The sequence below is a fragment of the Nothobranchius furzeri genome, chromosome 7 (assembly GCF_043380555.1).
Source record: "Nothobranchius furzeri strain GRZ-AD chromosome 7, NfurGRZ-RIMD1, whole genome shotgun sequence".
Taxonomy (NCBI): Eukaryota; Metazoa; Chordata; class Actinopteri; order Cyprinodontiformes; family Nothobranchiidae; genus Nothobranchius; species Nothobranchius furzeri.
The window spans coordinates 215,069-230,645 of NC_091747.1; positions in this window are offsets into that span (position 1 = coordinate 215,069).

Consider the following 15,577-nt stretch of genomic DNA (forward strand, 5'->3'; position numbering starts at 1 on the left):
AAGCTCCTCGGGGCGCGTCTTGCTTGGGCTTCTCTCCTGGAGGCCCTCAGTAAGACCCATTGTTGACATGTGGCAAGACGCTCCTCGGGGCGCGTCTTGCTTGGGCCTCTCTCCTGGAGGCGCTCAGTCAGACTTAGTAGTGACATGTGGCCTGACGCTCCTCGGGGCGCGTGTTGCTCGGGCCTCTCTCCTGGAGGCGCTCAGTCAGACCAAGTGGTGACATGTGGCAAGACGCTCCTCGGGGCGCGTCTTGCTTGGGCCTCTCTCCAGAAGGCCCTCAATCAGACCCAGTGTTGACACGTGGCAAGACGCTCCTCGGGGCGCGTCTTGCTTGGGCCTCTCTCCTGGAGGCGCTCAATCAGAATGAGTAGTGACATGTGGCCTGACGGTCCTCGGGGCGCGTGTTGCTTGGGCCTCTCTCCTGGAGGCGCTCAGTCAGACCAGGTGGTGACATGTGGCCTGATGCTCCTCGGGGCGCGTGTTGCTTGGGCCTCTCTCCTGGGGGCGCTCAGTCAGACCAAGTGGTGACATGTGGCAAGACACTTCTCAGGGCGCGTCTTGCTTGGGCCTCTCTCCTGGAGGCCCTCTGTCAGACCCAGTGTTGACATGTGGCAAGACACTCCTCGGGGCGCGTCTTGCTTGGGCCTCTCTCATGGAGGCCCTCTGTCAGACCCAGTGTTGACATGTGTCAAGACACTCCTCGGGGGGCGTCTTGCTTGGGCCTCTCTCCTGGAGGCGCTCAGTCAGAACCAGAGGTGACATGTGGCAAGACACTCCTCGGGGCGCGTCTTGCTTGGGCCTCTCTCCTGGAGGCCCTCTGTCAGACCCAGTGTTGACATGTGGCAAGACGCTCCTCAGGGCGCGTCTTGCTTGGGCCTCTCTCCTGGAGGCGCTCAGTCAGACTGAGTAGTGACATGTGGCCTGACGCTCCTCGGGGCGCATCTTGCTTCGGCCTCTCTCCTGGAGGCGCTCAGTCAGACCCAGTGGTGACATGTGGCAAGACACTCCTCGGGGCGCATCTTGCTTGGGCCTCTCTCCTGGAGGCCCTCTGTCAGACCCAGTGTTGACATGTGTCAAGACGCTCCTCGGGGCGCGTCTTGCTTGGGCTTCTCTCCTGGAGGCCCTCAGTCAGACCCATTGTTGACATGTGGCAAGACACTCCTCGGGGCGCGTCTTGCTTGGGCTTCTCTCCTGGAGGCGCTCAGACAGACCCAGTGTTGACATTTGACAAGACGCTCCTCGGGGCGCGTCCTGCTTGGGCCTCTCTCCTGGAGGCGCTCAGTCAGAACCAGAGGTGACATGTGGCAAGACGCTCCTCGGGGCGCGTCTTGCTTGGGCCTCTCTCCTGGAGGCCCTCTGTCAGACCCAGTGTTGACATGTGGCAAGACGCTCCTCCGGGCGCATCTTGCTTGGGCCTCTCTCCTGGAGGCCCTTAGTCAGACCCATTGTTGACATGTGGCAAGACGCTCCTCGGGGCGAGTCTTGCTTGGGCCTCTCTCCTGGAAGCGCTCAGTCAGACCGAGTGCTGACATAAGGCAAGACGCTCCTCGGGGCGCGTCTTGCTGGGGCCTCTCTCCTGGAGGCGCTCAGTCAGACCCAGTGCTGACATGTGGCAAGATTTTCCTCGGGGCGCGTCTTTCTTGGGCCTCTCTCCTGGAGGCGCTCAGTCAGACCCAGTGTTGACATGTGGTAAGACGCTCCTCGGGGCGCGTCTTGCTTGGCCCTCTCTCCTGGAGGCGCTCAGTCAGACCCAGTGTTGACATGTGGCAAGACGCTCCTCGGGGCGCATCTTGCTTGGGCCTCTCTCCTGGAGGCGCTCAGTCAGACCCAGTGGTGACACGTGGAAAGACGCTCCTCGGGGCGCGTCTTGCTTTGGCCTCTCTCCTAGAGGCGCTCAGTCAGACCCAGTGCTGACATGTGGCAAGAAGCTCCTCGGGGCGCGCCTTGCTTGGGCTTCTCTCCTGGAGGCGCTCAGTCAGACCCAGTGTTGACATTTGGTAAGAAACTCCTCGGGGCGCGTCTTGCTTGGGCCTCTCTCATGGAGGCCCTCTGTCAGACCCAGTGTTGACATGTGTCAAGACGCTCCTCGGGGGGCGTCTTGCTTTGGCCTCTCTCCTGGAGGCGCTCAGTCAGACCGAGTGCTGACATGTGGCAAGAAGCTCCTCGGGGCGCGTCTTGCTTGGGCTTCTCTCCTGGAGGCCCTCAGTAAGAACCATTGTTGACATGTGGCAAGACGCTCCTCGGGGCGCGTCTTGCTTGGGCCTCTCTCCAGAAGGCCCTCAATCAGACCCAGTGTTGACACGTGGCAAGACGCTCCTCGGGGCGCGTCTTGCTTGGGCCTCTCTCCTGGAGGCCCTCTGTCAGACCCAGTGTTGACATGTGTCAAGACGCTCCTCGGGGCGCGTCTTGCTTGGGCTTCTCTCCTGGAGGCCCTCAGTCAGACCCATTGTTGACATGTGGCAAGACACTCCTCGGGGCGCGTCTTGCTTGGGCTTCTCTCCTGGAGGCGCTCAGACAGACCCAGTGTTGACATGTGACAAGACGCTCCTCGGGGCGCGTCTTGCTTGGGCCTCTCTCCTGGAGGCGCTCAGTCAGAACCAGAGGTGACATGTGGCAAGACGCTCCTCGGGGCGCGTCTTGCTTGGGCCTCTCTCCTGGAGGCCCTCTGTCAGACCCAGTGTTGACATGTGGCAAGACGCTCCTCATGGCGCATCTTGCTTGGGCCTCTCTCCTGGAGGCCCTCAGTCAGACCCATTGTTGACATGTGGCAAGACGCTCCTCGGGGCGCGTCTTGCTTGGGCCTCTCTCCTGGAGGCGCTCAGTCAGACCGAGTGCTGACATAAGGCAAGACGCTCCTCGGGGCGCGTCTTGCTGGGGCCTCTCTCCTGGAGGCACTCAGTCAGACCCAGTGCTGACATGTGGCAAGATTCTCCTCGGGGCGCGTCTTTCTTGGGCCTCTCTCCTGGAGGCGCTCAGTCAGACCCAGTGTTGACATGTGGTAAGACGCTCCTCGGGGCGCGTCTTGCTTGGCCCTCTCTCCTGGAGGCGCTCAGTCAGACCCAGTGTTGACATGTGGCAAGACGCTCCTCGGGGCGCATCTTGCTTGGGCCTCTCTCCTGGAGGCGCTCAGTCAGACCCAGTGGTGACACGTGGAAAGACACTCCTCGGGGCGCGTCTTGCTTTCGCCTCTCTAATAGAGGCGCTCAGTCAGACCGAGTGCTGACATGTGGCAAGAAGCTCCTCGGGGCGCGCCTTGCTTGGGCTTCTCTCCTGGAGGCGCTCAGTCAGACCCAGTGTTGACATTTGGTAAGAAACTCCTCGGGGCGCGTCTTGCTTGGGCCTCTCTCATGGAGGCCCTCTGTCAGACCCAGTGTTGACATGTGTCAAGACGCTCCTCGGGGGGCGTCTTGCTTTGGCCTCTCTCCTGGAGGCGCTCAGTCAGACCGAGTGCTGACATGTGGCAAGAAGCTCCTCGGGGCGCATCTTGCTTGGGCTTCTCTCCTGGAGGCCCTCAGTAAGAACCATTGTTGACATGTGGCAAGACGCTCCTCGGGGCACGTCTTGCTTGGGCCTCTCTCCAGAAGGCCCTCAATCAGACCCACTGTTGACACGTGGCAAGACGCTCCTCGGGGCGCGTCTTGCTTGGGCCTCTCTCCTGGAGGCGCTCAGTCAGACTGAGTAGTGACATGTGGCTTGACGCTCCTCGGGGCGCGTGTTGCTTGGGCCTCTCTCCTGGAGGCGCTCAGTCAGACCAAGTGGTGACATGTGGCAAGACACTCCTCAGGGCGCATCTTGCTTTGGCCTCTCTCCTGGAGGCGCTCAGTCAGACCGAGTGCTGACATGTGGCAAGAAGCTCCTCGGGGCGCGTCTTGCTTGGGCTTCTCTCCTGGAGGCCCTCAGTAAGACCCATTGTTGACATGTGGCAAGACGCTCCTCGGGGCGCGTCTTGCTTGGGCCTCTCTCCTGGAGGCGCTCAGTCAGACTGAGTAGTGACATGTGGCCTGACGCTCCTCGGGGCGCGTGTTGCTCGGGCCTCTCTCCTGGAGGCGCTCAGTCAGACCAAGTGGTGACATGTGGCAAGACGCTCCTCGGGGCGCGTCTTGCTTGGGCCTCTCTCCAGAAGGCCCTCAATCAGACCCAGTGTTGACACGTGGCAAGACGCTCCTCGGGGCGCGTCTTGCTTGGGCCTCTCTCCTGGAGGCGCTCAATCAGAATGAGTAGTGACATGTGGCCTGACGGTCCTCGGGGCGCGTGTTGCTTGGGCCTCTCTCCTGGAGGCGCTCAGTCAGACCAAGTGGTGACATGTGGCCTGATGCTCCTCGGGGCGCGTGTTGCTTGGGCCTCTCTCCTGGGGGCGCTCAGTCAGACCAAGTGGTGACATGTGGCAAGACACTTCTCGGGGCGCGTCTGGCTTGGGCCTCTCTCCTGGAGGCCCTCTGTCAGACCCAGTGTTGACATGTGGCAAGACACTCCTCGGGGCGCGTCTTGCTTGGGCCTCTCTCATGGAGGCCCTCTGTCAGACCCAGTGTTGACATGTGTCAAGACACTCCTCGGGGCGCGTCTTGCTTTGGCCTCTCTCCTGGAGGCGCTCAGTCAGACCGAGTGCTGACATGTGGCAAGACGCTCCTCGGGCCGCGTGTTGCTTGGGCTTCTCTCCTGGAGGCCCTCAGTCAGACCCATTGTTGACATGTGGCAAGACGCTCCTCGGGGCGCGTCTTGCTTGGGCCTCTCTCCTGGAGGCGCTCAGTCAGACTGAGTAGTGACATGTGGCTTGACGCTCCTCGGGGCGCGTGTTGCTTGGGCCTCTCTCCTGGAGGCGCTCAGTCAGACCAAGTGGTGACATGTGGCAAGACACTCCTCAGGGCGCATCTTGCTTTGGCCTCTCTACTGGAGGCCCTCAGTCAGACCCATTGTTGACATGTGGCAAGACGCTCCTCGGGGCGAGTCTTGCTTGGGCCTCTCTCCTGGAGGCGCTCAGTCAGACCGAGTGCTGACATAAGGCAAGACGCTCCTCGGGGCGCGTCTTGCTGGGGCCTCTCTCCTGGAGGCGCTCAGTCAGACCCAGTGCTGACATGTGGCAAGATTCTCCTCGGGGCGCGTCTTTCTTGGGCCTCTCCTGGAGGCGCTCAGTCAGACCCAGTGTTGACATGTGGTAAGACGCTCCTCGGGGCGCGTCTTGCTTGGCCCTCTCTCCTGGAGGCGCTCAGTCAGACCCAGTGTTGACATGTGGCAAGACGCTCCTCGGGGCGCATCTTGCTTGGGCCTCTCTCCTGGAGGCGCTCAGTCAGACCCAGTGGTGACACGTGGAAAGACGCTCCTCGGGGCGCGTCTTGCTTTGGCCTCTCTCCTAGAGGCGCTCAGTCAGACCCAGTGCTGACATGTGGCAAGAAGCTCCTCGGGGCGCGCCTTGCTTGGGCTTCTCTCCTGGAGGCGCTCAGTCAGACCCAGTGTTGACATTTGGTAAGAAACTCCTCGGGGCGCGTCTTGCTTGGGCCTCTCTCATGGAGGCCCTCTGTCAGACCCAGTGTTGACATGTGTCAAGACGCTCCTCGGGGGGCGTCTTGCTTTGGCCTCTCTCCTGGAGGCGCTCAGTCAGACCGAGTGCTGACATGTGGCAAGAAGCTCCTCGGGGCGCGTCTTGCTTGGGCTTCTCTCCTGGAGGCCCTCAATCAGACCCAGTGTTGACACGTGGCAAGACGCTCCTCGGGGCGCGTCTTGCTTGGGCCTCTCTCCTGGAGGCCCTCTGTCAGACCCAGTGTTGACATGTGTCAAGACGCTCCTCGGGGCGCGTCTTGCTTGGGCTTCTCTCCTGGAGGCCCTCAGTCAGACCCATTGTTGACATGTGGCAAGACACTCCTCGGGGCGCGTCTTGCTTGGGCTTCTCTCCTGGAGGCGCTCAGACAGACCCAGTGTTGACATGTGACAAGACGCTCCTCGGGGCGCGTCTTGCTTGGGCCTCTCTCCTGGAGGCGCTCAGTCAGAACCAGAGGTGACATGTGGCAAGACGCTCCTCGGGGCGCGTCTTGCTTGGGCCTCTCTCCTGGAGGCCCTCTGTCAGACCCAGTGTTGACATGTGGCAAGACGCTCCTCATGGCGCATCTTGCTTGGGCCTCTCTCCTGGAGGCCCTCAGTCAGACCCATTGTTGACATGTGGCAAGACGCTCCTCGGGGCGCGTCTTGCTTGGGCCTCTCTCCTGGAGGCGCTCAGTCAGACCGAGTGCTGACATAAGGCAAGACGCTCCTCGGGGCGCGTCTTGCTGGGGCCTCTCTCCTGGAGGCGCTCAGTCAGACCCAGTGCTGACATGTGGCAAGATTCTCCTCGGGGCGCGTCTTTCTTGGGCCTCTCTCCTGGAGGCGCTCAGTCAGACCCAGTGTTGACATGTGGTAAGACGCTCCTCGGGGCGCGTCTTGCTTGGCCCTCTCTCCTGGAGGCGCTCAGTCAGACCCAGTGTTGACATGTGGCAAGACGCTCCTCGGGGCGCATCTTGCTTGGGCCTCTCTCCTGGAGGCGCTCAGTCAGACCCAGTGGTGACACGTGGAAAGACACTCCTCGGGGCGCGTCTTGCTTTCGCCTCTCTAATAGAGGCGCTCAGTCAGACCGAGTGCTGACATGTGGCAAGAAGCTCCTCGGGGCGCGCCTTGCTTGGGCTTCTCTCCTGGAGGCGCTCAGTCAGACCCAGTGTTGACATTTGGTAAGAAACTCCTCGGGGCGCGTCTTGCTTGGGCCTCTCTCATGGAGGCCCTCTGTCAGACCCAGTGTTGACATGTGTCAAGACGCTCCTCGGGGGGCGTCTTGCTTTGGCCTCTCTCCTGGAGGCACTCAGTCAGACCGAGTGCTGACATGTGGCAAGAAGCTCCTCGGGGCGCATCTTGCTTGGGCTTCTCTCCTGGAGGCCCTCAGTAAGAACCATTGTTGACATGTGGCAAGACGCTCCTCGGGGCACGTCTTGCTTGGGCCTCTCTCCAGAAGGCCCTCAATCAGACCCACTGTTGACACGTGGCAAGACGCTCCTCGGGGCGCGTCTTGCTTGGGCCTCTCTCCTGGAGGCGCTCAGTCAGACTGAGTAGTGACATGTGGCTTGACGCTCCTCGGGGCGCGTGTTGCTTGGGCCTCTCTCCTGGAGGCGCTCAGTCAGACCAAGTGGTGACATGTGGCAAGACACTCCTCAGGGCGCATCTTGCTTTGGCCTCTCTCCTGGAGGCGCTCAGTCAGACCGAGTGCTGACATGTGGCAAGAAGCTCCTCGGGGCGCGTCTTGCTTGGGCTTCTCTCCTGGAGGCCCTCAGTAAGACCCATTGTTGACATGTGGCAAGACGCTCCTCGGGGCGCGTCTTGCTTGGGCCTCTCTCCTGGAGGCGCTCAGTCAGACTGAGTAGTGACATGTGGCCTGACGCTCCTCGGGGCGCGTGTTGCTCGGGCCTCTCTCCTGGAGGCGCTCAATCAGACCAAGTGGTGACATGTGGCAAGACGCTCCTCGGGGCGCGTCTTGCTTGGGCCTCTCTCCAGAAGGCCCTCAATCAGACCCAGTGTTGACACGTGGCAAGACGCTCCTCGGGGCGCGTCTTGCTTGGGCCTCTCTCCTGGAGGCGCTCAATCAGAATGAGTAGTGACATGTGGCCTGACGGTCCTCGGGGCACGTGTTGCTTGGGCCTCTCTCCTGGAGGCGCTCAGTCAGACCAAGTGGTGACATGTGGCCTGATGCTCCTCGGGGCGCGTGTTGCTTGGGCCTCTCTCCTGGGGGCGCTCAGTCAGACCAAGTGGTGACATGTGGCAAGACACTTCTCGGGGCGCGTCTTGCTTGGGCCTCTCTCCTGGAGGCCCTCTGTCAGACCCAGTGTTGACATGTGGCAAGACACTCCTCGGGGCGCGTCTTGCTTGGGCCTCTCTCATGGAGGCCCTCTGTCAGACCCAGTGTTGACATGTGTCAAGACACTCCTCGGGGCGCGTCTTGCTTTGGCCTCTCTCCTGGAGGCGCTCAGTCAGACCGAGTGCTGACATGTGGCAAGACGCTCCTCGGGCCGCGTGTTGCTTGGGCTTCTCTCCTGGAGGCCCTCAGTCAGACCCATTGTTGACATGTGGCAAGACGCTCCTCGGGGCGCGTCTTGCTTGGGCCTCTCTCCTGGAGGCGCTCAGTCAGAACCAGAGGTGACATGTGGCAAGACACTCCTCGGGGCGCGTCTTGCTTGGGCCTCTCTCCTGGAGGCCCTCTGTCAGACCCAGTGTTGACATGTGGCAAGACGCTCCTCAGGGCGCGTCTTGCTTGGGCCTCTCTCCTGGAGGCGCTCAGTCAGACTGAGTAGTGACATGTGGCCTGACGCTCCTCGGGGCGCATCTTGCTTCAGCCTCTCTCCTGGAGGTGCTCAGTCAGACCCAGTGGTGACATGTGGCAAGACACTCCTCGGGGCGCGTCTTGCTTGGGCCTCTCTCCTGGAGGCCCTCTGTCAGACCCAGTGTTGACATGTGTCAAGACGCTCCTCGGGGCGCGTCTTGCTTGGGCTTCTCTCCTGGAGGCCCTCAGTCAGACCCATTGTTGACATGTGGCAAGACACTCCTCGGGGCGCGTCTTGCTTGGGCTTCTCTCCTGGAGGCGCTCAGACAGACCCAGTGTTGACATGTGACAAGACGCTCCTCGGGGCGCGTCCTGCTTGGGCCTCTCTCCTGGAGGCGCTCAGTCAGAACCAGAGGTGACATTTGGCAAGACGCTCCTCGGGGCGCGTCTTGCTTGGGCCTCTCTCCTGGAGGCCCTCTGTCAGACCCAGTGTTGACATGTGGCAAGACGCTCCTCCGGGCGCATCTTGCTTGGGCCTCTCTCCTGGAGGCCCTCAGTCAGACCCATTGTTGACATGTGGCAAGACGCTCCTCGGGGCGCGTCTTGCTGGGGCCTCTCTCCTGGAGGCGCTCAGTCAGACCCAGTGCTGACATGTGGCAAGATTCTCCTCGGGGCGCGTCTTTCTTGGGCCTCTCTCCTGGAGGCGCTCAGTCAGACCCAGTGTTGACATGTGGTAAGACGCTCCTCGGGGCGCGTCTTGCTTGGCCCTCTCTCCTGGAGGCGCTCAGTCAGACCCAGTGTTGACATGTGGCAAGACGCTCCTCGGGGCGCATCTTGCTTGGGCCTCTCTCCTGGAGGCGCTCAGTCAGACCCAGTGGTGACACGTGGAAAGACGCTCCTCGGGGCGCGTCTTGCTTTGGCCTCTCTCCTAGAGGCGCTCAGTCAGACCCAGTGCTGACATGTGGCAAGAAGCTCCTCGGGGCGCGCCTTGCTTGGGCTTCTCTCCTGGAGGCGCTCAGTCAGACCCAGTGTTGACATTTGGTAAGAAACTCCTCGGGGCGCGTCTTGCTTGGACCTCTCTCATGGAGGCCCTCTGTCAGACCCAGTGTTGACATGTGTCAAGACGCTCCTCGGGGGGCGTCTTGCTTTGGCCTCTCTCCTGGAGGCGCTCAGTCAGACCGAGTGCTGACATGTGGCAAGAAGCTCCTCGGGGCGCGTCTTGCTTGGGCTTCTCTCCTGGAGGCCCTCAGTAAGAACCATTGTTGACATGTGGCAAGACGCTCCTCGGGGCGCGTCTTGCTTGGGCCTCTCTCCAGAAGGCCCTCAGTCAGACCAAGTGGTGACATGTGGCAAGACACTCCTCAGGGCGCATCTTGCTTTGGCCTCTCTCCTGGAGGCGCTCAGTCAGACCGAGTGCTGACATGTGGCAAGAAGCTCCTCGGGGCGCGTCTTGCTTGGGCTTCTCTCCTGGAGGCCCTCAGTAAGACCCATTGTTGACATGTGGCAAGACGCTCCTCGGGGCGCGTCTTGCTTGGGCCTCTCTCCTGGAGGCGCTCAGTCAGACTGAGTAGTGACATGTGGCCTGACGCTCCTCGGGGCGCGTGTTGCTCGGGCCTCTCTCCTGGAGGCGCTCAATCAGACCAAGTGGTGACATGTGGCAAGACGCTCCTCGGGGCGCGTCTTGCTTGGGCCTCTCTCCAGAAGGCCCTCAATCAGACCCAGTGTTGACACGTGGCAAGACGCTCCTCGGGGCGCGTCTTGCTTGGGCCTCTCTCCTGGAGGCGCTCAATCAGAATGAGTAGTGACATGTGGCCTGACGGTCCTCGGGGCACGTGTTGCTTGGGCCTCTCTCCTGGAGGCGCTCAGTCAGACCAAGTGGTGACATGTGGCCTGATGCTCCTCGGGGCGCGTGTTGCTTGGGCCTCTCTCCTGGGGGCGCTCAGTCAGACCAAGTGGTGACATGTGGCAAGACACTTCTCGGGGCGCGTCTTGCTTGGGCCTCTCTCCTGGAGGCCCTCTGTCAGACCCAGTGTTGACATGTGGCAAGACACTCCTCGGGGCGCGTCTTGCTTGGGCCTCTCTCATGGAGGCCCTCTGTCAGACCCAGTGTTGACATGTGTCAAGACACTCCTCGGGGCGCGTCTTGCTTTGGCCTCTCTCCTGGAGGCGCTCAGTCAGACCGAGTGCTGACATGTGGCAAGACGCTCCTCGGGCCGCGTGTTGCTTGGGCTTCTCTCCTGGAGGCCCTCAGTCAGACCCATTGTTGACATGTGGCAAGACGCTCCTCGGGGCGCGTCTTGCTTGGGCCTCTCTCCTGGAGGCGCTCAGTCAGAACCAGAGGTGACATGTGGCAAGACACTCCTCGGGGCGCGTCTTGCTTGGGCCTCTCTCCTGGAGGCCCTCTGTCAGACCCAGTGTTGACATGTGGCAAGACGCTCCTCAGGGCGCGTCTTGCTTGGGCCTCTCTCCTGGAGGCGCTCAGTCAGACTGAGTAGTGACATGTGGCCTGACGCTCCTCGGGGCGCATCTTGCTTCAGCCTCTCTCCTGGAGGTGCTCAGTCAGACCCAGTGGTGACATGTGGCAAGACACTCCTCGGGGCGCGTCTTGCTTGGGCCTCTCTCCTGGAGGCCCTCTGTCAGACCCAGTGTTGACATGTGTCAAGACGCTCCTCGGGGCGCGTCTTGCTTGGGCTTCTCTCCTGGAGGCCCTCAGTCAGACCCATTGTTGACATGTGGCAAGACACTCCTCGGGGCGCGTCTTGCTTGGGCTTCTCTCCTGGAGGCGCTCAGACAGACCCAGTGTTGACATGTGACAAGACGCTCCTCGGGGCGCGTCCTGCTTGGGCCTCTCTCCTGGAGGCGCTCAGTCAGAACCAGAGGTGACATTTGGCAAGACGCTCCTCGGGGCGCGTCTTGCTTGGGCCTCTCTCCTGGAGGCCCTCTGTCAGACCCAGTGTTGACATGTGGCAAGACGCTCCTCCGGGCGCATCTTGCTTGGGCCTCTCTCCTGGAGGCCCTCAGTCAGACCCATTGTTGACATGTGGCAAGACGCTCCTCGGGGCGCGTCTTGCTGGGGCCTCTCTCCTGGAGGCGCTCAGTCAGACCCAGTGCTGACATGTGGCAAGATTCTCCTCGGGGCGCGTCTTTCTTGGGCCTCTCTCCTGGAGGCGCTCAGTCAGACCCAGTGTTGACATGTGGTAAGACGCTCCTCGGGGCGCGTCTTGCTTGGCCCTCTCTCCTGGAGGCGCTCAGTCAGACCCAGTGTTGACATGTGGCAAGACGCTCCTCGGGGCGCATCTTGCTTGGGCCTCTCTCCTGGAGGCGCTCAGTCAGACCCAGTGGTGACACGTGGAAAGACGCTCCTCGGGGCGCGTCTTGCTTTGGCCTCTCTCCTAGAGGCGCTCAGTCAGACCCAGTGCTGACATGTGGCAAGAAGCTCCTCGGGGCGCGCCTTGCTTGGGCTTCTCTCCTGGAGGCGCTCAGTCAGACCCAGTGTTGACATTTGGTAAGAAACTCCTCGGGGCGCGTCTTGCTTGGACCTCTCTCATGGAGGCCCTCTGTCAGACCCAGTGTTGACATGTGTCAAGACGCTCCTCGGGGGGCGTCTTGCTTTGGCCTCTCTCCTGGAGGCGCTCAGTCAGACCGAGTGCTGACATGTGGCAAGAAGCTCCTCGGGGCGCGTCTTGCTTGGGCTTCTCTCCTGGAGGCCCTCAGTAAGAACCATTGTTGACATGTGGCAAGACGCTCCTCGGGGCGCGTCTTGCTTGGGCCTCTCTCCAGAAGGCCCTCAATCAGACCCAGTGTTGACACGTGGCAAGACGCTCCTCGGGGCGCGTCTTGCTTGGGCCTCTCTCCTGGAGGCCCTCTGTCAGACCCAGTGTTGACATGTGTCAAGACGCTCCTCGGGGCGCGTCTTGCTTGGGCTTCTCTCCTGGAGGCCCTCAGTCAGACCCATTGTTGACATGTGGCAAGACACTCCTCGGGGCGCGTCTTGCTTGGGCTTCTCTCCTGGAGGCGCTCAGACAGACCCAGTGTTGACATGTGACAAGACGCTCCTCGGGGCGCGTCTTGCTTGGGCCTCTCTCCTGGAGGCGCTCAGTCAGAACCAGAGGTGACATGTGGCAAGACGTTCCTCGGGGCGCGTCTTGCTTGGGCCTCTCTCCTGGAGGCGCTCAGTCAGACCCAGTGCTGACATGTGGCAAGATTCTCCTCGGGGCGCGTCTTTCTTGGGCCTCTCTCCTGGAGGCGCTCAGTCAGACCCAGTGTTGACATGTGGTAAGACGCTCCTCGGGGCGCGTCTTGCTTGGCCCTCTCTCCTGGAGGCGCTCAGTCAGACCCAGTGTTGACATGTGGCAAGACGCTCCTCGGGGCGCATCTTGCTTGGGCCTCTCTCCTGGAGGCGCTCAGTCAGACCCAGTGGTGACACGTGGAAAGACGCTCCTCGGGGCGCGTCTTGCTTTCGCCTCTCTAATAGAGGCGCTCAGTCAGACCGAGTGCTGACATGTGGCAAGAAGCTCCTCGGGGCGCGCCTTGCTTGGGCTTCTCTCCTGGAGGCGCTCAGTCAGACCCAGTGTTGACATTTGGTAAGAAACTCCTCGGGGCGCGTCTTGCTTGGGCCTCTCTCATGGAGGCCCTCTGTCAGACCCAGTGTTGACATGTGTCAAGACGCTCCTCGGGTGGCGTCTTGCTTTGGCCTCTCTCCTGGAGGCGCTCAGTCAGACCGAGTGCTGACATGTGGCAAGAAGCTCCTCGGGGCGCATCTTGCTTGGGCTTCTCTCCTGGAGGCCCTCAGTAAGAACCATTGTTGACATGTGGCAAGACGCTCCTCGGGGCACGTCTTGCTTGGGCCTCTCTCCAGAAGGCCCTCAATCAGACCCACTGTTGACACGTGGCAAGACGCTCCTCGGGGCGCGTCTTGCTTGGGCCTCTCTCCTGGAGGCGCTCAGTCAGACTGAGTAGTGACATGTGGCTTGACGCTCCTCGGGGCGCGTGTTGCTTGGGCCTCTCTCCTGGAGGCGCTCAGTCAGACCAAGTGGTGACATGTGGCAAGACACTCCTCAGGGCGCATCTTGCTTTGGCCTCTCTCCTGGAGGCGCTCAGTCAGACCGAGTGCTGACATGTGGCAAGAAGCTCCTCGGGGCGCGTCTTGCTTGGGCTTCTCTCCTGGAGGCCCTCAGTAAGACCCATTGTTGACATGTGGCAAGACGCTCCTCGGGGCGCGTCTTGCTTGGGCCTCTCTCCTGGAGGCGCTCAGTCAGACTGAGTAGTGACATGTGGCCTGACGCTCCTCGGGGCGCGTGTTGCTCGGGCCTCTCTCCTGGAGGCGCTCAGTCAGACCAAGTGGTGACATGTGGCAAGACGCTCCTCGGGGCGCGTCTTGCTTGGGCCTCTCTCCAGAAGGCCCTCAATCAGACCCAGTGTTGACACGTGGCAAGACGCTCCTCGGGGCGCGTCTTGCTTGGGCCTCTCTCCTGGAGGCGCTCAATCAGAATGAGTAGTGACATGTGGCCTGACGGTCCTCGGGGCGCGTGTTGCTTGGGCCTCTCTCCTGGAGGCGCTCAGTCAGACCAAGTGGTGACATGTGGCCTGATGCTCCTCGGGGCGCGTGTTGCTTGGGCCTCTCTCCTGGGGGCGCTCAGTCAGACCAAGTGGTGACATGTGGCAAGACACTTCTCGGGGCGCGTCTTGCTTGGGCCTCTCTCCTGGAGGCCCTCTGTCAGACCCAGTGTTGACATGTGGCAAGACACTCCTCGGGGCGCGTCTTGCTTGGGCCTCTCTCATGGAGGCCCTCTGTCGGACCCAGTGTTGACATGTGTCAAGACACTCCTCGGGGCGCGTCTTGCTTTGGCCTCTCTCCTGGAGGCGCTCAGTCAGACCGAGTGCTGACATGTGGCAAGACGCTCCTCGGGCCGCGTGTTGCTTGGGCTTCTCTCCTGGAGGCCCTCAGTCAGACCCATTGTTGACATGTGGCAAGACGCTCCTCGGGGCGCGTCTTGCTTGGGCCTCTCTCCTGGAGGCGCTCAGTCAGAACCAGATGTGACATGTGGCAAGACACTCCTCGGGGCGCGTCTTGCTTGGGCCTCTCTCCTGGAGGCCCTCTGTCAGACCCAGTGTTGACATGTGGCAAGACGCTCCTCAGGGCGCGTCTTGCTTGGGCCTCTCTCCTGGAGGCGCTCAGTCAGACTGAGTAGTGACATGTGGCCTGACGCTCCTCGGGGCGCATCTTGCTTCGGCCTCTCTCCTGGAGGCGCTCAGTCAGACCCAGTGGTGACATGTGGCAAGACACTCCTCGGGGCGCGTCTTGCTTGGGCCTCTCTCCTGGAGGCCCTCTGTCAGACCCAGTGTTGACATGTGTCAAGACGCTCCTCGGGGCGCGTCTTGCTTGGGCTTCTCTCCTGGAGGCCCTCAGTCAGACCCATTGTTGACATGTGGCAAGACACTCCTGGGGGCGCGTCTTGCTTGGGCTTCTCTCCTGGAGGCGCTCAGACAGACCCAGTGTTGACATGTGACAAGACGCTCCTCGGGGCGCGTCCTGCTTGGGCCTCTCTCCTGGAGGCGCTCAGTCAGAACCAGAGGTGACATGTGGCAAGACGCTCCTCGGGGCGCGTCTTGCTTGGGCCTCTCTCCTGGAGGCCCTCTGTCAGACCCAGTGTTGACATGTGGCAAGACGCTCCTCCGGGCGCATCTTGCTTGGGCCTCTCTCCTGGAGGCCCTCAGTCAGACCCATTGTTGACATGTGGCAAGACGCTCCTCGGGGCGCGTCTTGCTTGGGCCTCTCTCCTGGAGGCGCTCAGTCAGACCGAGTGCTGACATAAGGCAAGACGCTCCTCGGGGCGCATCTTGCTTGGGCCTCTCTCCTGGAGGCGCTCAGTCAGACCCAGTGGTGACACGTGGAAAGACGCTCCTCGGGGCGCGTCTTTCTTGGGCCTCTCTCCTGGAGGCGCTCAGTCAGACCCAGTGTTGACATGTGGTAAGACGCTCCTCGGGGCGCGTCTTGCTTGGCCCTCTCTCCTGGAGGCGCTCAGTCAGACCCAGTGTTGACATGTGGCAAGACGCTCCTCGGGGCGCATCTTGCTTGGGCCTCTCTCCTGGAGGCGCTCAGTCAGACCCAGTGGTGACACGTGGAAAGACGCTCCTCGGGGCGCGTCTTGCTTTGGCCTCTCTCCTAGAGGCGCTCAGTCAGACCCAGTGCTGACATGTGGCAAGATTCTCCTCGGGGCGCGTCTTTCTTGGGCCTCTCTCCTGGAGGCGCTCAGTCAGACCCAGTGTTGACATGTGGTAAGACGCTCCTCGGGGCGCGTCTTGCTT